Raw genomic sequence first — 27,394 nt, forward strand, 5'->3', positions numbered from 1 at the left:
TCCCATTTTAGAGATGAGAAAACAGAGGTGTAGAGAAGTTAAGTCACATGGCCATGATCTCTCACAGCCAGGGAGCAGCTGAGTTAAAATTCAAAGGCAACTCTTAAGCCAAAGAGTGAGCTTGTTTCCAGCCCCCCACCAGTAGCCTCCCCAAGTAAGTGGGGGAGCCGGTTATTACTGTTTCATTTATCCTTCAAATATAGGTTAATTAATATTCACCGAGTTTGGAAAATGTCTTAATTCCTGATATGGGGAAAGGGAGCTAGGGGAAAAAAAACCTTCATGTTTCCATCTGACTGAAAAAGAGCAATCACTGAGATGAGGAAGGAGTAAGGAAGGCAGACAGTTCTCTGGAGGGAGAACATGAGAAGTTCATAAGGTCTTGACCTAGGTAGTCTGCCCTGACATCCTTGGTCAGGACGTCGGCCTGGGGATGGCTGACCTGACAGTAGTCGAGGTGGAAGGTGGGATAGGGTTGGCAGAGAAGAATCCAGAGAAGATGCAAGAGTGGAGTGAGAAGTGTGGAGCCAGGATCACTTGTGGATGGCTGTGGGATGGAGGTCCCCGCAGCAGTAGGAAGTGTCATGGTCACAACCCAAGATGCTAGAGTCACCGCTTGGATTCAAAGCCCAGCTCCTTTCTGTACTAGCACTACTCATCCTACAGTTCTTGCCTCCCTAAAGTCCATTTGCTCTCCTGGTAGGTACAAGAGGGACAATTCTTGTTTCCTCTCATTGGGCTGTTGTGAAGTTTATTTTATTTTATTTTTAATTTTTTATTTATTTATGATAGTCACAGAGAGAGAGAGAGGCAGAGACACAGGCAGAGGGAGAAGCAGGCTCCATGCACCGGGAGCCCGACGTGGGATTCGATCCGGGGTCTCCAGGATCGCGCCCTGGGCCAAAGGCAGGTGCCAAACCGCTGCGCCACCCAGGGATCCCCTGTTGTGAAGTTTAAACAAGAAAATGAAAGTAAGCACTTGAAGAGTGCTTACTGACTCCATGCTCAGTACCTGCTGATTATTACTGTAATACATCACCAGGGCTCTGCTAAACTTGGGATGGAAACCAGGAAGGGTGAAGTTTATGGCCCTGATAGGAATAATGGCAACAATGATAATGTAATCTTGTTAGTATTATCTGTCTCTGCTGCTTAACAAATGACACCTTGGGATGCCTAAGTGGCTCAGTGGTTGAGCATCTGCCTTCATCTCAGGGTGTGATCCCAGAGTCCCAGGATCCAGTCCCATACTGGGCTCCCTTCCTGGAGCCTGCTTTTCTCCCTGCCTATGTCTTTGCCTCTCTCTCTCTCTCTGGCTCTCATGAATAGATAAATAAAATCTTTTTTAAAAAATACAAATGACCCCTAATATGGCTCAGATTTAGCTTATCTGGATGCCTCTAGCTCAGGATTTCTCATGAGACTGCGATTAAGCTGTCAGATACACAGTCTCACTTGAGGGTTCGACTGGGGCCAGCTCCTTCCCAAGCTCATTTACATGGTTATCAGCAGGCCTTGACCCCTTGCCACATGGACCTCTCCACAGGACTGCTTTATGATATGGTAGCTGGTTTCCTACATGACAAGCAATCCTAAAAAGAACACTCAAGACAAAAATAATACTTTTATAACCTAATTTCAGAAGTGATTGTCCATTACTTCTGCCATATTCAATCCATTAGAAGGGAGGATATTATCACAAAGGTGTGAATGCCAGGAGGTGAGGATGACTGGGGGCCTCTGGTGGGGATTCCCACCACATGATATGTTCATTAAGGCCACAGAAACCTTCTGTCATCCTATCACCTCATCTCCCAATATGGAACCTGCTTTCTTACTGAAAATCATGGTGTAAATTGAGTTCTCCATCATTCCCAAGAATGTTCAATTAAGGTAGAAAAGTGATTTTCAACTTTTTGGTGACATAAACATTCCTCCCCCCCCCCAAAAAAAAAACTTCTTTAATATGTGGATGGATAAACATATTACTTTATATTATATTATATAGTATATAACGTATATTTATATAAAATGGAATACTCTACTCAGCCCAAATTTTAAAACAGAAAAGAACTACTGATACATACAATGCACATGAATGACCAAAGCATTATTCTGAGAAGAACGCTAACACAGGAGTACATATTGTAGTGTACTATTGCATTTATAGGAAACTCTAGGGAAGAAAAATATGTTGTAATAGAAATAGATCAGTGTTTTCCTGGGACAAGAGGTGGGAATTAATGATTAACTAGGAGGAGGAGCAACAGAATTTTGAAGGTGAGAGAAATGTTCTACATCCTGATTATTGAATCTCATTGAGCCATACACTTCAAATGGATGTGTTTTTTAATTTAAATTGAGTTTGCCAACATATATCACCCAGTGCTCATCACATCACGTATCCTCCTTAAAAAAAATGGGTGTATTTTAATCATTGTAAATTCTATCTCTGGAGAACTGATCACAATAAGGATGTGTGTCTATACTATTATAATAAATAAGAGGGCTGGGAATAGATCAGTGATGATAACGTATGCCAAACCGCAGAATATATTTAATCCAGTTCTAGGCACTCAAATTCCAAATAAAGTATAGGGAAAGATTTGGAGTAGTCTATGTGCTGCTGTGTAAAACCCCTATACACACACACCCTTTTTATCTGTAGTAAAAATCTACCTTAGTCCTCAATTTCTGGAGTAATCTATGATCTGCAAAGGAAAGCCTAATTTTATAAAGAAATGCTTTTCTTTTCTTTTTCTCTTTCTTTCTTTCTTTGCTTCTTTCTTTCTCCCTTTATTTATCTTCCCCCTTCCTTCCTCCCTCCTCTTACATCGCATCAGACCCTAGCTAGTGTTCTGCAGTTTTTCTCCCAATTTGTATCTCTTAAACATCATTCTATATAGATCCACCTTATTCTTTTTGATGGCTACATTGTGTTCTATTGCATGGATGTCCTAATAAACACTTAGGTAGTACTCTATTGGTAGAAATTTAGTTTCCAGTTTGGTTTTTTTTTAGACTTTTTTTTTTTTTTTTGTCAAGATTATTTGGAACAAGAAGAAATGTCTCCCACTGGCAAAGAAATGCCATTTCCCATTAGGAAAGGCTGGCATCTCTCCCAATTCATGTAATATCCATGATATTACTTATCTTGGGTGCGGCCATATTGTAGCCATCATTAAAGCTTCTTTTCCTAGGATCCAGGAGATACAAGCAACCTATTGGCCCTCCTTAGATCAACTGCTAACACACACATAGTAGCCCGAGAAGTGAGAACCCAGCAAACATCTTGAACATCCTCTGAAAGTTGTGAAAAGATATGTTGCACTTGAGCTGTTATTAACACTTGATGATAACTCTTTAAAACCATACTAATTATCAACAAGCAGTAGGCTCCTTTCACACTCTAAATGTACTGGTTTCATGCAAAAGTGATGGCTAAATTAACCCCGGAGAGTCAGCCAATGGCCTCCTCCTATCGTCCTGCTCGTTCTTTAGGCTAATTAGTTCCTTGCTCATCAGCTGCTTAGGATAAATAAATGACCCAGAAATACATTTTCTTCTACTTGATTGTAAGCTTTTTGGCAAAATATGGGATGCCTGGGTGGCTCAGTTGGATACACATCTCTTGATTTCAGCTTTTGTCATGATCTCTGGGTCATGGGATCAAGCCCTATGGCAGACTCCATGTTAAAGATTCTCTCTCTCCTTCTCCCTCTCCATTCACATGCATTATCTCTCTCTCAAAAAAAATATATAAAAATAAAAATAAAAAGCTTTTCTGTAGAATATGGTGGTAATAATGATGGCCATTGCATTTTCAACCATTTACTCTATGCTATGTGTTCTACATGGATGATCCCACTGAACTGTACTAACATAATATGAAAATGGGCACAAAAAATGTAAACTGTGTTTACATAGTTGCCCAATGTCATGCAGCTAGCATGGGCATGCAAGGAAGTGTCTGTCTGCTCCAAAGCCCCAGGTTTTGAGTGAGATAAGATTGACCTGACACCAGGAGGACAAAATGATAATAAAGTCTTCACTACTGAGATGCCCTAAGATGATCTGTACATGTCCCTATGGCCAAGCACACTGATGAGCACATAGTTGATGCTCAATAGAATTTTGTCACCTGGATGAAGAAAACTGGGACCCCATATGAATTGTTTGTGGGTTACAGAAAATGACCAATAGTCAAAGTACTGTGATTTGGATGAAATAGCTGACTTGTTTTCTACTCCACAGGCCAACCCTTTCAGAGAAGATTGATAGAAGCTCATATGCACAGGGAGGACCTCAAGATATTACATGTTCCTTCCTCAACATCATGAAGGGATGTCACAACAAAATATCCTCCAATCAGAAAGAACAACAACAAAAAAAATGTAACTATCCAAAATGAAATAAATATAAAACATAATAATTCATGAAGTTTTGAAACTAAGTCATGGTTTGATTAATTCTGCAGCCATATAAACATCACAGACTTTTCAACAACTTAGAAAAAAAAAAAGAGTTCTCTCAATAGTGGATAAATTAAATCAATCAAAGCATAATCATGAAATGGAATACTTTGAAGCTTTTAAAAAGTATAATCAACATATATTTAAGCCTGTTGGAAGATGTTATGTTTTCTAAATTAATAAAGTCAATAATAAAACATAAAACGTAGTATAATCCCAATTTTTTAAATAACGTATCAAATAATAAGAAAAAGAGCCTGGAAGGATACTGAATAGATCAAAATGTGAATAGGTTTTTATGCACAATATGCTCATGGGTGATTTTATAAATTTTACTACACATACCTGTGCTTTTAAATTTTTTATATAATAAGTATTTATTGTTGGATTAAGACCAGATTATATGGAAATAACCCAAGTGTCCATTGACTAATGAATGGATAAAGAAGATGTGATACACACACCCACACACACGCACACACACAATGGAACATTATTCAGCCATAAAAAACAATGAAATTTTGCCATTTGCAATGACATGGATACAGCTAGTGAGCATTCTAAGCAAAACAAGTCAGAGAAAGACAAATACCATATGATTTCACTCATAGGTGGAATTCAAGAATAAAACAAACAAGCAAAGCGGGGAGAGAGAGAGTGGGAAGCAAACCAAGAAACAGACTGTTAACTCTAAAGAATAAACTGATGGCTACCAGAGAGGAGGTTCGTGGGGGGATGGATGAAAATAGGCAATGGGGATTAAAGAGTATACTCACCGTGATGAGCACCGGATATCATATCCAAGTGTTGAATCACTATACTGTACACCTGAAATGAATATTATACTGTATGTTAACTAACTGGAATTTTTAAAAAATCTATAAAAATTTAAACCTGTTGTGGTGGCTGTGTTTATTTGAATAGAGGCCTAGAGAAAAGAATCCAGTCATAGCCCAAAGCAGGCCCAGGAAAGGGCATCTGCTCAAGCAGGCAGTAGCAATTGCCAAAGGATCTGAGGGAACTTCATTTAGGGATCAGAAATTGCTGAAAATGGTGGATGAGTTTTTAAAACTCCACTCTACTGTGATTCACAGTAATTATCTTCAATTTCTTTTATAACTCATTTTAAATATGTTTATGGAACCTATGTCACTTCCAGATACCTACAAATATCTAGACACCTGATACACAGTAGAAAAAACAGCCAGTGTGGTCCATATTTTCCAGTTCAGGTGTCACATCAGCAAGCTTACAAAGAACTTTCCTTGGTGTACCAGCTCTTGGCTAGCTCTCTAATTGGACAATCTGAACCCCCCTAAAGACTCTAGTACTTGGTTATGAAAAAGAAACAGGTCTGAAAGTCAGGAGAGGTGGCCCAGCTTTGCTATCAGGACTATGTAACCTTGGGAAAGTCCTTGCCTGTGGTCTCAAGGGGCAGCGTATCAGACCCACACAATAAGATTCTCTCCTTCAGGAATTTGCAACTTGGAAACCAAGACTGGGAGGTGAGACACATTAATGAAAGAACTCGAGAGGCAGACCATGAATTTCAACTGCTCCTGAGTTTCCCAGAGCTATGTGGGTATTCTCCTTCCTAAGCAAACTTCCTTCATTCCACGATACCCCCTACTTTCCTGACAATCACTGATTGATTTTCCTTATATTAATCAGCGTCCTTTTCTGTTGCTTAGAACCAGCCCAGACTTCACTACTGTGGCTCAGATGGAAGGAAGTTCTTTCCTGCCCAGCAAGAAGGGAATTGGTCAGTCAGGCAAAGGAGTCTGATCCATAGGGAGAGGCTGCCACAAAGAGCAGCTGTCATCCTTGTGCTAAGAGGCAAGGACCCAGCAGGGCAAGCTGTCACATTCAATAAGGATTCTCAGTCAGCCCGGCCATGCTTTCTGAGTATTCAGGCAGGAATCCCCCGGGGTGAGAAAACAGAAAGGAGTGACAATGGACATCATGAGTAGTCTACATCTCCTGGCCTCCCTTATGTATCTGACTGTGTTCTCACCTGAAGCCACACTTGACTGACTGTGTGCCAGCCATACCCAGGGCATCAACTCTGTGAATTTTTGCAGCTGCTATTGGAATCTCCCTAACATGGTAATTCTTAACTGGAAACAACTGTGCTCCCCATGGGATGCATAGCAGTACTGTCTGTGGACATTTTTTATTATCACAATTTGGGGATGGGTATCACTGGCAGCTGGTGGATGCCAGAAGTATTTGTTTCCTATTGCTTGCTGTAACAAATAACCACAAACTTAGTGGTTTAAAATAACATAAATTTATTATCTTACAGTTCCAGGGGTCAGAAGAGTAATATAACTCTGCAAGATTGCTTTCCTTCCAGAGGCTCCAGGAAATTGGTTTCCTTGAATTTTCTAGCTTCTAGAGGCTTCCAACATTCCTTGGCTCATTCCAACATTCCTTGGCTCCTCTTCCATCTTCAAAATCCACAGCCATAGCACCTTCTCTTCCATCTCTATTTCCATCATTGTATTACCTTCTCTCTTATCAGGACCTTTGTGATAATACCAGGCCAATCCAGGTCATCCAGGATAATCTCCCCATCTCCCAAGATGCTTCATTTAAGTCACATATGCAAGGGGTTCTGAGGGGGGGGTTGTTTTGCGGGGTTTTTTTTTGCCATGTTAGGCAACATATCCACAGATGATGTTAAGACATGGACATCTTTGTGGGGCTAGCATTGTTCTATCTCCCACACCAGAGATGCTGCTAGACATCCTACATCCCCCACAGAAAAGAATCATCTGGTTTAAAGGTCCATAGTGCAGAAGTTATAAAACCTGCCTACTCTGATACCAGTGCCAGTGCTGGGCCTCCCACGTGTCCTCATGTATAACCACTTCTCAATGTAAATGATAGCTGCAGACCCACTATTCCTTGATCCCATCAATCTAAGATACTCCCTAAATTTTAAAACAGTAGCAAAGGTTGTTCAGCCCAGGTAAGTCGTGGAAATTGCTTCCCTAAAAAGTTTATTTTTTAAAAAGACTTATTTATTTATCGAGAGAGAAAGAGAGAGAGAGCGAGCAAACGCTCGGACATGGTAGGACACATGGTAGGACACATGTGCACACATGGTAGGACAGGGGCAGAGGGAGAGAGGGAATCCCAAGCAGACTCCCCACTAACCAAGGAACCAGACACAAAGCTTGATCTTACTACCCTGAGATCATGACTTGGGCCGAAATCAAGAGTCTAATGCCCAACCAACTGCACCACCTGGGGCAACCGTAAAAAGCTTAAAAGCAACAGAAAAAAACAGTCTTTTCTTAGCCTTGACACTATTCCTATGACTTAAGAGATTTTTTGGCTTTAAATGTTTGGAAGTTACTCAGGGCAAAAAAAAAAAAAAAAAAAAAAAAAATTGAGCTCTCCATACTTTGAGACTGAGAATGAGAAGCAACAGCAGAAACCAGCTATTACCAACCCAATCCCAACTCCCCTGGTAATTTCTTTCTCCTCTTTGCTAGAAGCAGACATCTTTGGGAAGGGAAAAATGAACTAATGTTGGCTTGACATGCACAGAGGCCAACTGGGCTGTGTGCCTTACATCTTATAACCTTGCTGCATTGTCATCATCATTCCCATTTTATCATGAACAGACTGAGCCAAATTAAAATTTTGACTGGGGTTACAAAGCCATTAAATGATGGATTAAAACTCGGATCCATGTTGCTTCGAAGCCTGGAGAGGTTTTGGAACAAGATGTTTGATATTCTTGCCACATTCCACATCAAAATTGTCTTGTACAATCTTAGAAGAGTGAACAAGAACACCTGAAAGTAACACAACTTCTCTAATGAAATAAGGCAGGAATCAGCAAAACTTGTCTGGCAAGGGTCAGTTGGTAAATATTTCAGGCTCTGTGGGCCATGCGGTCTCTGCGGTAACTGCTCAACTCTGCCCTTATGGGACAAAAGAGCCACAGATGATACATAAGTGAATGGGAGTAGTCTTGCTCCAATAAAACAGGTTTTACCAGACTTGGCCCTGGAGCCATAGTACGTGCCCCTGCCCCCAATAGCCTTACATTATTGGTGAGAGTACAAATCAGTATAATCTTTCTGGAAAGACAATATGACCCAGCAATTCTACGTCCACGACAAGAGGGCAAAGATAAAGCTCTTGGGGTGTCCTTTGCGACACTGTTTATAATAGTGAAACAGGAACGTAGCATCCTTGCCCATTGTAAGGAGTGGGCCAACCATGGCCATGGCCATTAAATGTTACAGTGTAGATTTAGTTAGCGACAAAGAAAGAAATCCAAGATGTATTTGAAAATCAGGTCATAAAATATTATATCTATAATAATCTTTTTTTAAAAAAAGACTCTATCCATTCATTCATGAGAGACATAGGCAGAGGGAGAAGCAGGCTCCCCATGGGAAGCCTGAAGCAGGACTCGATCCCAGGACCCTGGGATCATGACCAGAGCCGGAGGCAGATGCTCAACCACTGAGCCACCCGGTGCCCAATAATCTTATTTTTATTGAAAAATATGTGTACATAGATGTGATGGTTAATTGCATGTGTCAATTTGGGCGAAGGGATGCCCAGAGAGCTGGTAAAATGTCATTTCTTGGGTATGTCTGTGAAGGTATTTCCAGAAGAGATTAGCATTTGGAACAGTAGACGGAGTCAAAGATGCCCTCACCAAGGCAGGTGGGCATCATCTCATCTCTTGAAGGCCTGAACAGAACCAAAAAATGGAGGAAAGACAAATTCACTCTCTGCTTGCACTGGGACATCTATCTTCTTTTGCCCTTGAATAACAGTGCTTCTGGGGCACCTGGGTGGCTCAGGTGGTTAAGCATCTGCCCTCGACTCAGGTCATGATCCCAGGGTCCTGGGATCAAACCCCGTATCAGGCTCCTTGCTCAGCGGGGAGCCTGCTTCTCCCTCTCCCTGCTGCTCCCCCTGCTTGTGCTCTCTCTGTCAAATAAATCAATCAACCAACCAATCAATCAATCAATCACTTAAAAAAAATCAATCAATCAATCAAGCATCAGTGCTTCTGTTTCTTGAGCATTCAGATTCAGACCAGAACATATACCATCAGCCCCTGATTCTCAGGCCTTCAGCTTCAAATTGGATCACAACTGGCTTTCTGAGTTCTCCAGCTTACAGACAGCAGATCCCAGGACTTCTCAGCCTCCATAACTATGTGCTCCAATTGCTATAATAAATCTCTTTTTATATAACCCCATTGGTTCTGCTTCTCTGGAGGATCCTAATACAATACAATAGACTTCAAAAAATCTTTATTGATAAATACTAAATGTTTATGCTGGTTATTTCTAGGTGGTATGATTTTAGCTATTTTTATGGGCTTCTTTATCAATCCTTGTAGCTTAAGGGCTTCTTAGTTCCACACTGGCATATAGTAGGCACTCAGGATATATTTGCTAATGAGGTAAAAGACTATCACCAGTGAACAAGCTACAACTTTTGAGGTTTCATTTGGATATATGGGAAGCATTCCCACCATGGTGGGTGGTAAACACTGTGAAACATAATTAAGACACCTTCTGGAATCATCTTTCCTGAAGGTATGTTTTAACGAATGGAGTCATCTTATGATCTTGGAATGAGGAAGATTATCCTTTTGTGTGTATGTCACAAATCCAGGAACCATAAAAAAAAATATACATCTGATTACAGGAAGCTTAAAAGAAAGTTTTCAGACTCAAAACCACTATAAGCAAAGTCAAAATATAAATGAGAAATCTGGAATAATGTTTGTGAAGCTTAGCAGAGAAAAGGGCTAATTTCTCTAATGTATAAAATTAATAAAAGAAAAAGCAGACCAAAAGAAAAAATGGGCAAAAGATAAGGACGGTTTGTAAGAAAATAAATACAAGGGCTTCTCAAACAAATGAAAAAATGCTCTATGTTACTCATAATAAGAGAAATGCAAATTAAAACTATGCTGAGATATCAATTTTCACCTATCAGATAAGCAAATTAAAAAGAACCTGATAATCCACAGCTGTCCATGCAACTGTAGGGAAATAAACACTTTCAGACATTGCTGGAGATGGGGTGTAAATTGGTACCATCTCCACAGAGAACATTTTAACAATATCTATAAAAAAGGTATTGTTTGGCCCAACTCTTCCATTTTCAGGAATTTATCCCACAGATTTTTTTGCACATGAGCATAGCACACAGGTATCAGATTATCACCACAGCTTGTTTTTAATAATAAAAAGGTGGAAACAGCCCAAACATCCATCAGTAGGAGGCTGTTTAAATAAACTACATAGTGGGATGCCTGGGTACCTCAGTGGTTGAGCCTTCAGCTCAGGGCGTGATCCTGGGGTCCTGGGATTGAGTCCCGCATCAGGCTCCCCACAGGGAGTCTGCTTCTCCCCCTGCCTATGTCTCTGCCTCTCTATGTGTGTCTCTCATGAATAAATATTTTTTTTTAAAAAGAACTCTGTTCAGATGTTATTTCTTCCAGGAAGTCTTCCCTGATTAGCCCAGCTCCTCCACAGAAAGTGAGCTATGTCTGTTATACCCATTCATAGTACCCTGTGGCATTTATCACAAGTTGTGTCTATTAGCAATTATTTAATATCTGTCTCCCTCAGTGGAGGTGCCACAGGGACTAGTTCATCCCAGCCCTGAAGTGAGTACCTGCCACATAAGACATGTTTAAAACAGGCTTCCCTCCTTTGGAAGGAAGGTGTTATCAACTGAATGGGTCCCCTCAAAATTCCTATGTTGAAATCCTAACCCCCATGATGATATTAGGAGGTAGGGTCTTTGGGGTGATTCAGTCATGAGGGTGGAGTTCCCATGAATGGGATTAGAGCCTTTATAAGAGAGACCCCAGAGGGCTAGCTAGCTCTCTTTTCACTATGCGAGGACATAAGATAAAAAACAGCAGTCTGCAACCCGCAAGATGGCCCTCGCAAGAACCTGACCCTGCTGGCACCATGATCTTGGACTTCCAGCCTCCAAGACTGTGAGAAATAAAGATCTGTTGTTTAAACCACCCAGTCTGGGCAGCCCCAGTGGCTTAGCGGTTTAGCTAAGCCACCTTCCACCCAGGGCCTGATCCTGGAGACCCGGGATCAAGTCCCATGTCAGGCTCCCTGCATGGAGCCTGCTTCTCCCTCTGCCTGTTTCTCTCTCCCTCTCTCTGTCTCTAATAAATAAAAAATATTTTTAAAAAATAAAATAAAATAAACCACCCAGTCTGTTACAATTTTTAATAGCAGCCTGAGATGCGGCAGGAGGGAAGAACAAAGAAAGAATAACAACAGCAACGGTTAGGGTGCATCAACTATGAGCCACACAGTGTTCTGAGGGCTTCATGCACCTGTAACCTTCACAACCAATGGGCACCGTTATTACCAGCATTTTACAGATGAGGAATCAGGGGCTCGAGGAGACTGAGCCACCTCCCCACGGTCAGCAGGCAAAGCAGCCAGGATTCAAACACAGGCAGTCTGGTTCCAGAGCCCAACCAAGCTCTCGGCCTCTGGAAAGAAGGAAGGATGGAGAAGAAAGAGAGAAACCAGAGTGGGAAAAGGTTTCCCCAGGGCCGCAGAAGGGAGCACCTTACTGCCTCCCTTTTTTTTTTTTAAGATTTATTTATGATAGACATAGAGAGAGAGAGAAAGAGGCAGAGACACAGGCAGAGGGAGAAGCAGGCTCCATGCGAGGAACCCGATGTGGGACTCAATCCCGGGGCTCCAGGACCGCACCCCGGGCCAAAGGCAGGCGCTAAACCACTGAGCCACCCTGGGATCCCACCTTACTGCCTCCTTACATGCGGAGCCTTGCCAGGCCAGCTAGCCACCTGGTTTTTGGGATGTTACAGGAACATTCATGAGGATTCTAATATATATATATATATATATATAATATATATTTATGGAGCTGACAACACTACCTCAACGGAAAGACAAAGAGACAGCAGGCTTGAAGTGTGACAGCTGTCTTGTCTGGAGGAGCAGGTAACATGCATTGTCGATAAATACACTATCTGATGTGGGTTAATAGGCTTCATTGAATTAATGATGACAGAATAATTACAGCAACAAGCAACAGCAGGAGGGAGGCTGGGGATTCTAATTGAGGATAATTCTAGCGCCAGGCAAGATCGCACGTTTTGACTTTGGGACTATAGAAACTTCCCTGAGATGGGGGCTTTATTGTTTTTATTATTATTATTATTTTAGGTCGGTAGCACCCGCCATGGGGTTCCAGAGTTCTCTGCGGGTAAACAGGGAGTAATCTGCAGGACAGGAATCTTAATAAAAGAAGTGGAAAGAAACAGAAAATAAGAAAAGCAGAGGGGTTGCGATTTCTGCCATTTCTTCTCAAGTAGGATTTGGCCCTAATCCTTAAGGTTCAGACTGGATGGATACTGGAAAGCCTAAGAAAATGGGGATTATATTTGGATAATCACAACAGCAGTAAAATACCCATCACTTACTGAACTTTTCCCCAGCCAGGCTCTGTTATAAGCACTCTTTATGCCTTAGCCTATTGAATTCCCTCAAATAATTTTGTGAAGTGGGAACGCACACATTCCCCTATTTTATGAGTGAGACAACTGAGGCCCAGAGAAGTAAAGTGACTTGCCTACGACCACACGGCTAGGAAATCACAGAAAATGGTTCTAAGCTAGGGTTAAGAAAACAGAGCTTCAGGGGCACCTGGGTGGCTCAGTGGTTGAGCGTCTGCCTTTGGCTCAGGTCATGATCCCGGGGTCCTGGGATTCAGTCCTGTATCGGACTCCCTGCGGGGAGCCTCCTTCTCCCTCTGCCTATGTCTCTATGTGTCTCTCATAAGTAAATAAATAAAATCTCTAAAAAATAAAAGAAAACAGAACTTTAGAAACATGGCCAGGAAAGGGTTACTTCCGAGGGAGGAAGTAGAACAAGACAGAGGGATAGACCTACCAACCATAAACTGATGAACAAGAATTCAGTCAATTCAGTAATGATCTACTGAATACCTGTCATGGACAGAACCCAGTGCAAGCTCTGCTGTAGACCACTTTTTCCCCAAAGATGGCCATGAAAATAGCTCCCATGCCACCTGTTCTTATAATATGATCTTGATATTCTCCATGTTGAATGATAGAGTCTATGATCACACTCCCTCAGACCGTAGCAACTGCCCCAATCAACAGACTATAGCAGAAAAGATGCTATTTGACTTGCAGGGATAGAGCATATAAACTATATCCCCTTACTCCTTGCTCTCTTGGGGATGCTCACTCTTGCACCTCAGCCACCATGTTGTGAGGAAGTCCAACTAGCCCGTGTGGAGAGACCATGTGGAAAGGTCACATGTAGATGTTTTACAGAACTGGCTGTCTGAGGTCCCAGCTAACAGTCAGCATGAAACACAGACATGTGACAAAAGATGCCTCCAGATGACTCCAAACCCTAGCTGTGAAAATCAACCTCAACTTCTGAGTTTTTCCAGCTAAGTCCCAGGGCATCATGAAACAGAAGTAAGCCATCCCCTCTGTACCCTGTCTGAATTCTTGACCTGTAAGATCCATGAGAATAATAAAATTATTGCTTATGCCATTAAATATTGATGTGATTTGTTATATAGAAATAATAACTGGAAGAGCCTCCATAAAATAATTTTTTTAAGTGTATGAGGGGCACCTCAGTGGCTCAGTTGGTTAAGCATCTGCCTTCGGCTCAAGTCATAATCTCAGGGTCCTGGGATTGAGCCCTGGACTGGGCTCCCCGCTCCATGGGGAGTCTGCTTCTTCCTCTCTCTCTGCCCCTCCCCTTCCTCATGCTTTCTCTCTCAAATAAATAAATAATAAAATCTTTAAAAATAAATAAAATATATAAAATAGGATGTGCCCTTCCATCTCATTTGAAAAACAAGACTCCTGTGGAAAAATTTTAAGCAAATGACATGTTTCACAATAGCTAAAAGGTGAAAATAATCCAAATGTCCATCAACCGATGAACAGAAAACCAAGTTGTAGTGCAGCCATACAGTAGAATATTATTCGGCCATAAAAAGGAATGAAGGCCTGATGCACACTACAACATGGATGAACATGGAAAATATTTGTTTAATGAAAGAAGCTGGACACAAAAGGCCACACATTGTGTGATTTCAATTATATGAAACATCCAGAGTGGGAAAATCCATAGAGATAGGAAGTAGATTAGTGGTCAATGGGGGGTGGGAACAGGCGCAAATGAGGAGTGACTGCTTAACAGGTAAAGGGTTTCTTTTGGGGTGATGAAAATACCCTGGAATTAGATAATGGTGAGAGTTGAAAAGTCTTGTGAATACCGTTTTAAAAAGGAATGTGCCATATTAGGGGCTTCTGGGAGAGTGTAAATTCTTAAGCACTGGCATCAAGTAGATCTGGGTAGTCGGCTAGGGATTACCAATTCCTAATGGTGCAGATTTGGGAAAAGTTCTTGATCCTTCTGGAGCTTAGATCACACATCTGTGAAATGGGAATAAGAAGACTTATTTTGCAGGGCTGCTGTCAGGATTAATGATTGCCTTTCTCAGAGATTGGTACAGAAATGCACACAAGGTGGCATAAAGCAAACTAAGGATTTTATAAAAGGAATTGGGGACACCTCACAGAAACCCAGGTCACAAAGAAGAACTTGGCTTCCTAAAAAACTTCAACCAGAAATTAAAAAGCGATCAAATATCAAGACTGATGGGTCCCTGGGTGGCCTAGTCAGTTAAGCATCCGACTCTTCATCTCAGTTCAGGTCTTGATCTCAGGGTCATGAGTTCAAGCCTTGTATCAGGCTCCATGCTGGGCATGGAGTCTACCTAAAAAAAAAAAAAAATCAAGTCTGAGGGCAGCTAGCTGGCTCGATTAGTAGAGCACATGACACTTGATATTGGAGTTGTGAGTTCAAGCCCATGGTAGAGATTATTTTAAAATCTTAAAAAAAGGTTGAGGCACCTGGGTGGCTCAGTTGGTTAGGCATCCAACTCGATTTCAGCTCAGGTCATGAGATCAAGCCCCACCTCAGGCTCTGTGCTGGCCCTGGAGCCTGCTTAAGATTTGTCTCTCCTTCTGCCTCTGCCTCTCTCTCTCTCTCACCACTCTCACACACATGTGCACACCCTCACAAAAAAAAATCAAGACTGATTCTTTCTGGTAAGAGTGTAATGAATAGGGGGCAGGGTTTCTTTAAAATTATCGATTCCTAGAAAAATCAAGATTTTGCATCATATTCTAGAGGTAATCCATTAGAGTCACTTAGTTATTTGTGAAATAACATTTTTGTAAAGGAGAATTAATTTGAATGCCAAATAGAAAAGACTCCGCATCCTAACTGGTAGAGTTGAAAGGTAGTTTGATTATCACAAGCTTAAAGCACAAAATCAACCCCTCCTGTGACAAATTTAATTGATGACCCTAGGAGGACTTTCTACAACAAACATTGGAACATATATAGCTTCTTGTAACACATTTTTTTAAAAATCTCAGGGTTATAGGAAGTTAACAGTCCTAGGGACTCTTAAAACAAACTTTTTAAATTGTATAGGGAAGTGATTTCCTATTTTATAAATAAAATTAGAAAGTGAATTCTATGCTGATAACAAAATTATATATAAACTTTATGAAATTCCTCATAGTATCTGTCCTAATATTCAGTAGTCTTCTTTATTAATCTGAAGGGGTGATTCTCAGCCTGGGGTGCACATGAGAATCAATGGCTACCTTTTATTTTATTTTTTAAGATTTATTTATTTATTTATTCATGAGAAACACAGAGAGAGAGAGGCAAAGGCATAGGCAGAGGGAGAGGCAGCCCCTCTCCCCCAAGGAAGCCAATGAGGGACCCAATCCTGTCACACCCTGAGCCAAAGGAAGACCTCAACCACTGAGCTACCCAGGCATCCCCAATGGCTACCTTTTAAAAAATATCAGTGACTAGCATCCCCCAAAAAAGTCTGATTGGATCAGGTATGGAATAAGGAGCGGCACGCTTAAGGGATAACAAGGAGAGTAGCATGGCAGGAGCAGAGAGACAGGAGATGCAGTCACTGAATAAAGAGGCCAGTTCATGTGGGTTCCTGTATGCCAATGTGAGGATTTTAGATTTTACTTTAAAAAAATAGGAAGCACTGGGGGAGGGGCACTTGGTTGTAAGTCACATAAACCCAGCTCAAATCAACCCAAGCAAGACTGAGAAAGTATTGGTCCTTCTAAATCTGTGGGTGGGGCTGATCTAAGGCTCAATGTTATTCATTCTCTCTCTGTCTCTCCCCTCACACGATTGCTTTGATGAAACAAGCTGCCATATACCAGCTGTCCTGTGGAGTCACCTAACTGAGGAGTGGGGGGTGGGGGCAGCCTCTGGCCAATAGCCTGCTAGCAGGCCCTCAGCCCAACAACTCTGAAGGAACTGAATCCTGCCAACAATCATGTGAGCTTAGCAGGGGATCCTCCCCGCTTTCTTCCTTGAGATGACTGTGTCCCCAGCAAACACCTCTACCGTAGCCTGTACGAGACCTTGACCAGATGACCTAGCTAAGCTGCACCCACACTCTGGACCATGGAAGCTCTGTGTTGTTTCAAGCTGCTAAGTTTGTGGGTGATTCATTAGGCAGTAATAGAAAACTAATACAGCGACTCAGACCAGCACAGAGACAATAAGGATGAAGAGAAATGGGCAAATTTCAAGTATATTTGGAGATTGAAATGATGGGTCTTAGAGATGAGCTGAACAGTGAGGAATTGGTATGAACACTAGGATTCTCCCTCCAGAAAGTAGGCGGCTGGAGGGTGTCACCCACGAGTATGGAAAGGAATGGTAGATGAATGGGTTTGGAGAAGAGAAAAAGGAGCTCTCTCCTAACACCTTAGCTGGAGGTGCCTGAGGACCTCCAAGCGGAGATGCCAAGTAGGCAGTCAGCTGTGCAAGCCTGGAGCCCGGGGGGAGGGATACCACTCTGCCTCACTAAGTCTCAGTTGCCTTTTCCATTATTTGGAAAGGCCTTCCCATTTCACATGCCTCTGCTCTCAGGAAAGCCTTCCAAAACTAAAGTGAGCCCAACCCACCAGGCAGACCACGTATGGACACGTGATCTCAACTGAGCCAATTCCTGGGATTTGGGAAATGAAATTCAGAAGACAGTAGACATCTCTGTTGGCCTTTAAATCAGAACAATCTGAACCTCCATTCAGTTGAGCATCTTTAGCCAAAACATTACTGAGAGAGAATCAAGTAGCTGTGCCAAAAGGAAAGCAGAGACAGTAAACATGTTGCCCCAGAGCAAGAGAAATGGGGAGGGGCTGCCTTGGTCCTATCTGAGCCCCAGGGGCACTATTTGCCTGTGAGTCCCATTAGACATCCACATTTTCTTCTTCTTTTTTTTTAAGATGTATTTATTTGAAAGACAGAGAGAGAATGTGAGCACAGTGGAGGGAGGGGCAGAAGCAGAGAGAGAATCTTTAAGCAGATACATCGCTGAGCACAGAGCCCAACACAGGGCTTGAGCCCAACACGACCCTGAGATTATGGCCTGAGCCAAAATCAAGAATTGGATTATCAACCGACTGAGCCACCCAGGTGCCCCAGACATCCACATTTTCTTACAATAAATCTGCCTTTGGTTCTTAACCTACTTTGATGGGTTTCTGTCACTTGCAACCAAAAGAGCCCTGATAAGACAGCAATACAAATAGTTAATGTATTTGCACCTGCAGATCAGGGTTGCCATGATGACTGTATTTGGAAGTGTCCTGTAAACTGTAAAGCACTATTCAAAAAAAAAAAGCTATTGTCACTACTTTAGTTACACCTAATCCTACTCTTAAAAATATCTTGAAAAAAAAAATATCTTGAGATTCACTGAGCAGTTGTAATGTCCAAACTTCAAATATTAGAAAAGCTATAGGAGAGTAGACCAGATAGAATGGATAAAATGACCAAGTCAGGAAATAACAAGTATTAGTGAGGATGGGGAGAAATGGGAGCCCCCTTACACTGTTGGTAGAAATGCAAGCTGGTGTATCCACTCTGGACAACAGTATGGAGGTTCCTCAGAAAGTTAAAAATAGAGCTAGCCTACAACCCAGCAATTGTACTACTAGGTATTTACCCAAAGGATATAAACATAGTGATTTGAAGGGGTACATGCACCCCAATGTTTATAGCAGCAACGTCCACAATAGCCAAACTCTGGAAAGAGCCCAGATGTCCATCGACAGATGAATGGGTAAAGAAGATATGGAATATATATACAATGGAATACTACTCAACCACCAAAAAGAATGAAATCCTACCATTTGTGATGATGTGGATGGAGCTAGAGGGTGTTATGCTAAGTGAAATAAGTCAGTCAGAGAAAAACAAATACCATATGATTTCACTCATACATGGATTTAAGAAATAAAACAGATGAACACAGGGGAAGGGAAGGAAAAATAAAATAAGATGAAAATAGGAAGGCAAACTGTAAGAGACATTAAACTCTAGGAAACAAAAAGAGTAGCTGAAGGGGAAGGGAATGGGGAGAAGAAGTATAGAAAATACTCCCATCATCACAGAATGGATGGTTTCATTGGGAAAAAACAAAACAATGGGATCAGGTTCCCACTCAAATCTCAAATTTGTAAATAATTCTTTTTAAAAATCTATCATTTTTCTCACAGAGGAAGACCTAGACATGGCCAACATGCACATGAGAAAATGCTCTGCATCACTTGCCATCAGGGAAATACAAATCAAAACCACAATGAGATACCACCTCACGCCGGTGAGAATGGGGAAAATTAACAAGGCAGGAAACCACAAGTGTTGGAGAGGATGTGGAGAAAAGGGAACCCTCTTGCACTGTTGGTGGGAATGTGAACTGGTGCAGCCACTCTGGAAAACTGTGTGGAGGTTCCTCAAAGAGTTAAAAATAGGCCTGCCCTATGACCCAGCAATTGCACTGCTGGGGATTTACCCTAAAGATTCAGATGCAATGAAACGCCGGGACACCTGCACCCCGATGTTTATAGCAGCAATGTCCACAAGAGCCAAACTGTGGAAGGAGCCTCGGTGTCCATCGAAAGATGAATGGATAAAGAAGATGTGGCTTATGTATACAATGGAATATTACTCAGCCATTAGAAATGACAAATACCCACCATTTGCTTCAACGTGGATGGAACTGTAGGGTATTATGCTGAGTGAAGTAAGTCAATCGGAGAAGGACAAACATTGTATGTTCTCATTCATTTGGGGAATATAAATAATAGTGAAAGGGAATATAAGGGAAGGGAGAAGAAATGTGTGGGAAATATCAGAAAGGGAGACAGAACATAAAGACTCCTAACTCTGGGAAACGAACTAGGGGTAGTGGAAGGGGAGGAGGTCGGGGGGTGGGGGTGAATGGGTGACGGGCACTGAGGGGGGCACGTGACGGGATGAGCACTGGGTGTTATTCTGTATGTTGGTAAATTGAACACCAATAAAAAATAAATTTATAAAAAAATCTATCATTTTTTGGCTTACCTAGATGGTTTTATTTATATTTACATTGTCAGCTTATACAACCAGTTTGAGCAAAAATCCCATGCACGTCCTGCCTCATATATGAAATCACTTCTTTTGTTTTGACCTCTTTCTAACTTAAACAAACATCATCTCCTTCTAGGTTTCTGGCTACATAAGATTTACTGGGCTGTGCCAGGTGACATCTGAGTTTAGGAATACAGCCGACTGCATTTCTTTCAGAAATTAGATTCATCTTTTCACCAAAAGTAAGCCTTCTTCCTTATATATTCAAAGTGGGGAAATTAAGGCCCACATTGAGGAGTTCCATCACTATGTAACAGAGACCAGGCAATGGACATGACCACTAAGAAACTGATAAATTGGGGTGTCTTGGTGGCTCAGCGGGTTGAGCATCGGACTCCTAATTTTGGCTCAGGTCATGACCTCAGGGTCATGAGGCTCCGCACTGCATATGGAGCCTGTTTAAGATTCTCTCTCTCCCTCTGCCCCTCCCCCAGCTTGAGCACATTCATGCTCTTTCTAAAATGAATGAATAAGTCTTAAAAAAAAAAAAGAAAGAAAGAAACAACTGATAACACACACACAAAGATGTTGGGCTCATGATGGAACCCCATTTCACTCCATTCTGACAAGCCTCAAACCCTTGTAAGAAGAAGATGGTATGAATATGAGAAGCTACCTTTTATTGAGCACTTATTATATTGATTGTATTGTGTTAAGTGCTTTATGTGCATTATCTCAATCTTCACAGTGATTGTGGGTGATAGGTACTGTTGTCTCCATTTTAGAGATGAAGATGCTGATCTCAAAAAAGATTCATTGTTTGTCCTAATTCACAGAGTAAATGGTAGAGCTACGAATCCCACCAAATGTCTTTGATTCCAGAATCAGCATGAAAAAAAATCACTAAACCAAACTAACATTCTCCTGTCCTGTAGCAAGAATAAATAAAACCATAGATCATGCAATCAGGGATTCTGGTGTGTCTACAGGTCTATAATGCCTTATACTGAAGTTCTATCAAAGTTTCATGACCAAACAAATAATCAACTATTGGTAGTATTTTCCCTTCACAAAAACCCAATCAATAGGACAGATCCATGATAAAAAATCTGCTAGCAGAGGTCCCTGGGTAGCGCAGCCAATTGAGGGCCTGACTCAGTTTTGGCTCAGGTCATGATCTCACGGGTCATGGGATCAAGAGCCACATACAACTCTACGTGCAGCAGGGAGCCTGCTTGGGATTCTCTCTCTCCCTCTGCCTCTCACCCTGAGTTCACTTGCTCTCTCGCTCTCTCTCTCTCAGATAAATAAATAAAATCTTTTTAAAAAAACTACCAGCAGGTGGTCATGATTTTCTTTTTTCTTGCTTGCTTCCTTTTTTCCATCCTGAAGGGGAATCATCTACAAGTGTTTGGTTTAAAGGTTCAAAAACAACATCTGTGACTTTGAACAATGGGTTAAAGGAGTTGTCCACAGATGAAATGAACAAAGGAACATATTAGAGAAAAACATTTAAACAAAAATTCCTTCCAGCAATGTTCTTGGGAAAAGTCAATGCTGTGACTTAATCTGTCCACCCAAAGCCTACTCCTTCAACATTTTACCCTGTATATATGTGTTTTACACAGTTTCTTTAAAGATTTTATATATTTGAGAGAAAGAGAGCACACATGAGCAGGGGGAGGGGCTGAGAGAGAGAGAGAAGCACATCCCTGGCTGAGCAAAGAGCCTGAAGTGGGCTCGATCTCAGGACCCCAGGACCATGGCCTGAGCCAAAGGCAGACACTTAACCAACGAAGCCACCCAGGTGCCTCTTATGTAGTTTTTCAGATTGCTCTCATATTTGGTATTTCTTGGTACTTCAAGAAATACCAAGAAAAGACCCTATTTCAAGACCCTATCTCCTTCTCTAAAAGAGGAAGCACTGAAGTGCTTATCTCAGTATCTGGCACATAGCAAGGGCTAGATATGTGGGGCTTTAATGGTAGTGCTGCTGTGAACCATACTATCATTCATTCATTCAACAAACACCTAGGTGGAATACAACAAAATGAAATCCAATAGTCTATCCATCGATGGTTCCAAAAACCCAGTGGAGGAACCAGAATTTCTATATATAGGAGCAGCAACCTGGCTGAAAGTAGGAGGCAGGACTCTTGTCTAGAAGCAGCTATGAGGAAGGGAAGCTGACGGATTCTAGAGGGAACTAAAAGCATCCTTGAGCTGCTGTGACTTGGTCCTTTTGGGCTTCAGAGACTTCTCAAAATTACAGAGACTAAGGTATGGAAAAATCACACTCCCTAGAAGGTACTGAGCTGCAGTAGGGTGGAGGCTTTGACCATCTTGCTTAACGTCCATCTCCAGGGCATAGTCACAGTGGGAGCTTGTCCTAGATCAGGTCCCCAAGAATCAAAGCCTCAAACAGGCATCTTAAAACCCTGATTTTATTACGGGGGTGTTCTCAGAAGGAAAGGAGTGAGAGAAGAGAAACAGGAAAGCAGAAGAGGGTGGGTGGATACGGATTCATCAGAAGCCTAGTAGCTTTATTCTGATCCCACAGGGAACGCTAGCACATGAATGACATCACAGTTATCCAACCAGCATCACAGGGGCAGCCTTTTGGATGCCCTCTCTCTTGGCAGGGGGTCGCCCTCAGAGCAGATGCAAGCATGACCTCCCAGGCATTTCTGAGTGCCATCAGCTGAGCACAGTTCCCTGGAGGAGAAGCAACCAATAATGTCCAGGACAGTGCTCAATAAATACTTGTGGGATGAATGACTCATACCTAGAACACGGTCCTATCCTCCCCGTATGTTTTTTTCTATCCACAACACAGAACTTTCATCTTACAAAAATCTCATCATCATTCTGTCTCTAATTCAGGAGTCTTCCCCAGCACAACTCAACAGTTTTGGACACAAATCGCCAGGTCTAATAACCACTTTGGAGGAGGAAGAACCTAGCTGTGGAAGTTTTAAGCTACAAAATAACACCTTCACCCATCAGCCAAGGCCACTCCAAATGAATGGTTGCACCGGGTTTTCATCTGACAGCTGGATAAAGCCAATTCATGTCAAGGGTCCAGAGACATTTTTATCTCCCAGAGTATTTGCTTCTCACATTCTTGTACCACCCCTGGGCTGAGAACTCAAACTGGGGACCAGTATCCTTTTCATTCCAAGTCCAGATTAAAGCAAGAATGTGTGTATCATCATTACTGGCAGGAGGAACCAAGCCAGGTCTTTGTACCTTTTCCTTTGAATTACCCCCATTCTCCACTCAGCTTACAAAACGACTGGTCTTCCTAGTTGGAGCTGCTACCCACCCCACTCCTGCCATCAGGCTGTTCCTCTTCTTCATCTCACAAACAAAAGTACCTGTAAGCAGGAGGGTAGACTTGAAGAGGGAAGGTCATGATGCAGTCCTTTCCAGAAAGGGGGGATCTGATTCATGCTCTACACAGCAGCCAGATCAAGTTTCTGCAAAACTGCTGTCACTCTCCTGCTTTGAAACCTTTTGATCTTGGGACAAAATGAATAATCTTCATTAGGTCCCATAGGCCCAGTGTAATGTGGGACTTGCCTGCTTTCCATCACCCACTACCCTCCAGCTACACTGACAGTCTATTGGTTCCTCAAACATGCTGCTCTCCATTTTGCCAAAAGACCTTTGTATACGCTGATCCCTCAGAATGGTCTCACCTCCAGGTACTCTTTCAGATCAGACCTTAAATAAAATTTCCCTGGCTCCCATGTCTAATCCAGATTTGTTCTGAGTTGTCATCACACTCTTTCTTCGTAGTACATCACAATTTGTTACTACAGGTTTTTTTTTTAATGCATTCTCCAAAGCAGATGCACCAGAAGAAAGCTTATTTTGATGACTATCAAATGCCTATACCTATTTTTCCATTAGTTCTTGGCTCAGAGGGGGAAAAGGGCCCATTCTCTCATTTTAGGAAACATTATTTACCTGAGGTCATATGGTTGGTTGGTTAGTTGGTTTTTTAAGGCAGTGTTGACAGTTTTCCCTTGAACATTCAACCTGTGTAATATGTCCTGTGTTACCCTCATCTTGGCTCTGGAAATTACTGTCTTCCAGATTTATTCCCCTCCAGAGAAGAGTGGAACTGAGTGAAAAAAACACATGGAAACCTTATACGGAACTGCAGATCTTGCTGACATCATCACCAACCTCTTCCAGGAATTTCTTCCTTGAACTCCTGAAATCATCATATTTCCCATCCTCACTCTCTCCTGACATTACAAAGCACATCTTTAAAATCATATAAAATAAAATAATCAGTCAACATAATAGCTAGCCTTTGTTCAGCACTTACTGTAATGTGGCAAGTCCCATGCTGAGCATATTCCCTGTCTCAACCCTTTCATTCCCTTGCAACAGCTCTACGGCGCAGGCCAGGCAGATGCTGCTATTCTCAGGCGGAATGGCATCTTGCCCAACGTCACACAGCTGGTGAGTGGGAGAGCCTGGTTTTAAGCCCAGGATAGGTCTGCCTCAAAAGCCCATGGACTCACCATCACATCATGTCACTCTGATGAGGTGTTCAGTTCAGGACTGGCACAGAGTCCTTGAACCATTCAGCCACAGGAGTGTTCTAGAACCCCGCCCCCACAACAGTCTTCCCAGGATGTATGTCTGCCCTCATAAGCCAAGATATCCTTTTTAAAGACTTATTTATTTATTCATGAGAGAAACAGAAATAAAGTGGTAGAGACACAGGCAGAGGGAGAAGCAGGCTCCCTGCAGGGGGCCTGATGTGGGACTTGATTCCAGGACCCTGGGATCACGACCTGAGCCAAAGGCAGACGCTTAACCACTGAGCCATCCAGGCATCCCAAGCCAAGACATCCTAACAGAACAAGTATCAGTCTAGTAAAAATTGAAGGATGGGACAATGCAAAGTCTAAGAGAAACAAAATTTACAATTTTTAGGTTTTTAATTTTTTTTTAGTTTGCATATGGTAAATTTTACTCTTGGTGGTGTAAAGTTCTGTGGGTATACAATACCAAATTAAGCCATAGAACAGTTCTGACACCCTAAAATCTTCCCTTACGCTACCCCTCTGGAGTTCCCATTTGTCATGACTGCAGTCAACAAAAGGAGAGCAAGAGGAGGGATCTGTCCTCTGTTCTGGAATCTAAATCTCAAGCAGAGAGGTAAAAAGGATGAAAACAGTTGGTTCTCTCCTCCTAGTATCATGATGAGGGAGATGATGAGCCCCTACTACCTAGAACCCCTAACCCTCCCAAGTGTGTCCTGCATCCACCTTACATGTTGTGGTATTGTAAGAAGAATCTAGTCGACCTTTGTCCTGCCTCCTGGCAGAGAGCTCCTAAAACTTGGAATTCATGAGTGGTGGAGTGTCTTTTGTCATTCATGACTGTGACCATATCTGAATTTATGCTAATGAGATGACTCATGTGGGGCCCCTAGATAGCTTCATGATGAGCGCTGGTCCCCAGAAAGACAGAGCACCTGATTAGACAGTTGAAACTTTCAGCCCCACCTGACCTCCAGGAAGGAGAGGGAGCTGGTGATTGAGTTCACTTGATCTTAGCCAAAAGGCCGAGAAGTGATGGTGATTGAGTTCAATCAACCAATGGCCAATCACACCTATGTAATGGAGCCTTGATTTGAAAAAAAAAAAAAAAAAAAAAAAAAAACCTAAACAATAGGGTTTGGGGTGGGGGGGGACTTGGTGAACACATCCACGTGCCAGAAGGGTGGCATGCTCCATTTTCACAGGAACAGAGGCCCTGCACTCAGAACCCCCAGACCTTGCCCTATATTTACCTCTTCATCTGGCTGTTCATCTGTATCCTTTATGATAAATTATAGGAATAAGGATAGCACCTTGCTGAGTTCTTTGAACCCTTCTAGAAAATTATTGGGCCTAAAGGTGGCATCGAAGGGTGGGGAGATGGTCATGGGAACTCCTGAATGTATAGTTGGCCAAGCAGAAGTGCAGGTAGCCTGGGGACTCCGTTTCTGGTTGGAGTGGGGGCATTAACCTGTGGGGTCTTTGTGAACTACTGGAAGATTGTATGAGAATTGAATTGCATTACTGGATGCCAGAGAATCAAAGTGGTATTGAAATGACGGATCGGGTTAGTGCTGTGAGGACACGGCACACAGGCCTAATCTGGAAGAGGCATGTTTCCTACGGCTGAGGGAAGCGCTAAAGCACAGAGGCTGGGCATTGTATACACCGTGCAACCATAGTAACAGTTTCTATCCTGGGTTTGTCTACTTATGCAACTACGGGAAAGTGTTTGTTGCTATTGTTGTTGTTGTTGTTTGTAACTACAGGAAAGTTATATGACCTCCCTGATAAACTGGGAAGGATAATAATAATAATACGGATTCCATACAGTTGTTCAAGACTTGAAAGAACATCCTACAGGGTTTAGGATAATACCGGGTGCATAGTAAACCTTCGATAAAAGTAGGTGGTTGTCATTATTATTCCTTTCATTTCTTCCCATTCACTCCCTCTTTAAGTTTGCCAGACTAGGTGCCTTCTGCTTGAAGTTAGAACACCTGTTGATACCCCCGCCTCTTTCCTTTGAGCAGAGGGAGTGTGGTCAGCTAAGCAAGAATGACGTCCTCCTGGAGGATTTCTCCAGACAGAGGAGGTTCCCACAGACATTAGGAGGAGTAAGAAAGAGGATAGGACAGAGATCCAGACATGCTCTTGCACCTGCCACAAGGACAGGAGAGACATCCTCCCTCCTCTCCCGGACCAGAAGGCTGGTCCAGTCATGTGCCTGGGCTCCTGAGGAAATGCTGAGTCTAGAAAGTGCTGCCTGCCCAGCTGCCCACTAGAATCATCTGGGCACCTGCACGACCTTGTGGTGCCTGCATCCAGCCTTGACTTCAATAGCTTGGGAGGATGTCCATGGTGGAGGGATTTCTTTTTTTAAGATTTTATTTATTTATTTGAGAGAAGAGAGGGAGCAGAGGCAGGGGGAGGAGCAGAGGAAGAGGGACAAGCAGACTCCACGCTGAGTGCAGAGCCTACTCGGGGCTTGATCCCACAACCTATTAGATCACTACCTGAACCGAAATCACAAGTCCCACATTTAACCGACCGAAACACCCAGGCCAGCCAGGTGGAGGGATTTTTTAAAAACTCCTCAGGGAATTCAAAGGTGCTGCCAAGGCTGAGAACTTCCATCCAAGAGGAGGGAGCCAAAGGGTCACCTCTCTGGTATTCACCTTGTCTTCAGGGAAGGGCTGTTGGGCTTTAATGTGCATGTGAATCATCTGGCCAGAATGTAGATTCTGGTTCAGTAGGTCCTGGGCAGGGTCTGAGACTCTGCATTTATCGCACATTCCCAGGTGATGCTGGTGCTGTAAGCCCAAGGATCACA

The 27,394-nt window shown here is 42.5% G+C and overlaps 1 long non-coding RNA gene across 2 annotated transcripts in view; it reads right to left on the bottom strand.

Annotated features, from left to right (window-relative positions):
• The window catches only part of LOC144319052 (uncharacterized), a 431,793-nt gene that overhangs the window by 278,064 nt on the left and 126,335 nt on the right, over positions 1 to 27,394 (bottom strand). For both annotated transcript variants that reach the window (XR_013384970.1, XR_013384969.1), the window contains one exon: positions 5,249 to 5,300. This is a non-coding gene — a long non-coding RNA (uncharacterized LOC144319052). The remainder of the gene's footprint in view (positions 1 to 5,248; positions 5,301 to 27,394) is intronic.

This window comes from Canis aureus, chromosome 8 (assembly GCF_053574225.1).
Source record: "Canis aureus isolate CA01 chromosome 8, VMU_Caureus_v.1.0, whole genome shotgun sequence".
Classification (NCBI taxonomy): Eukaryota; Metazoa; Chordata; class Mammalia; order Carnivora; family Canidae; genus Canis; species Canis aureus.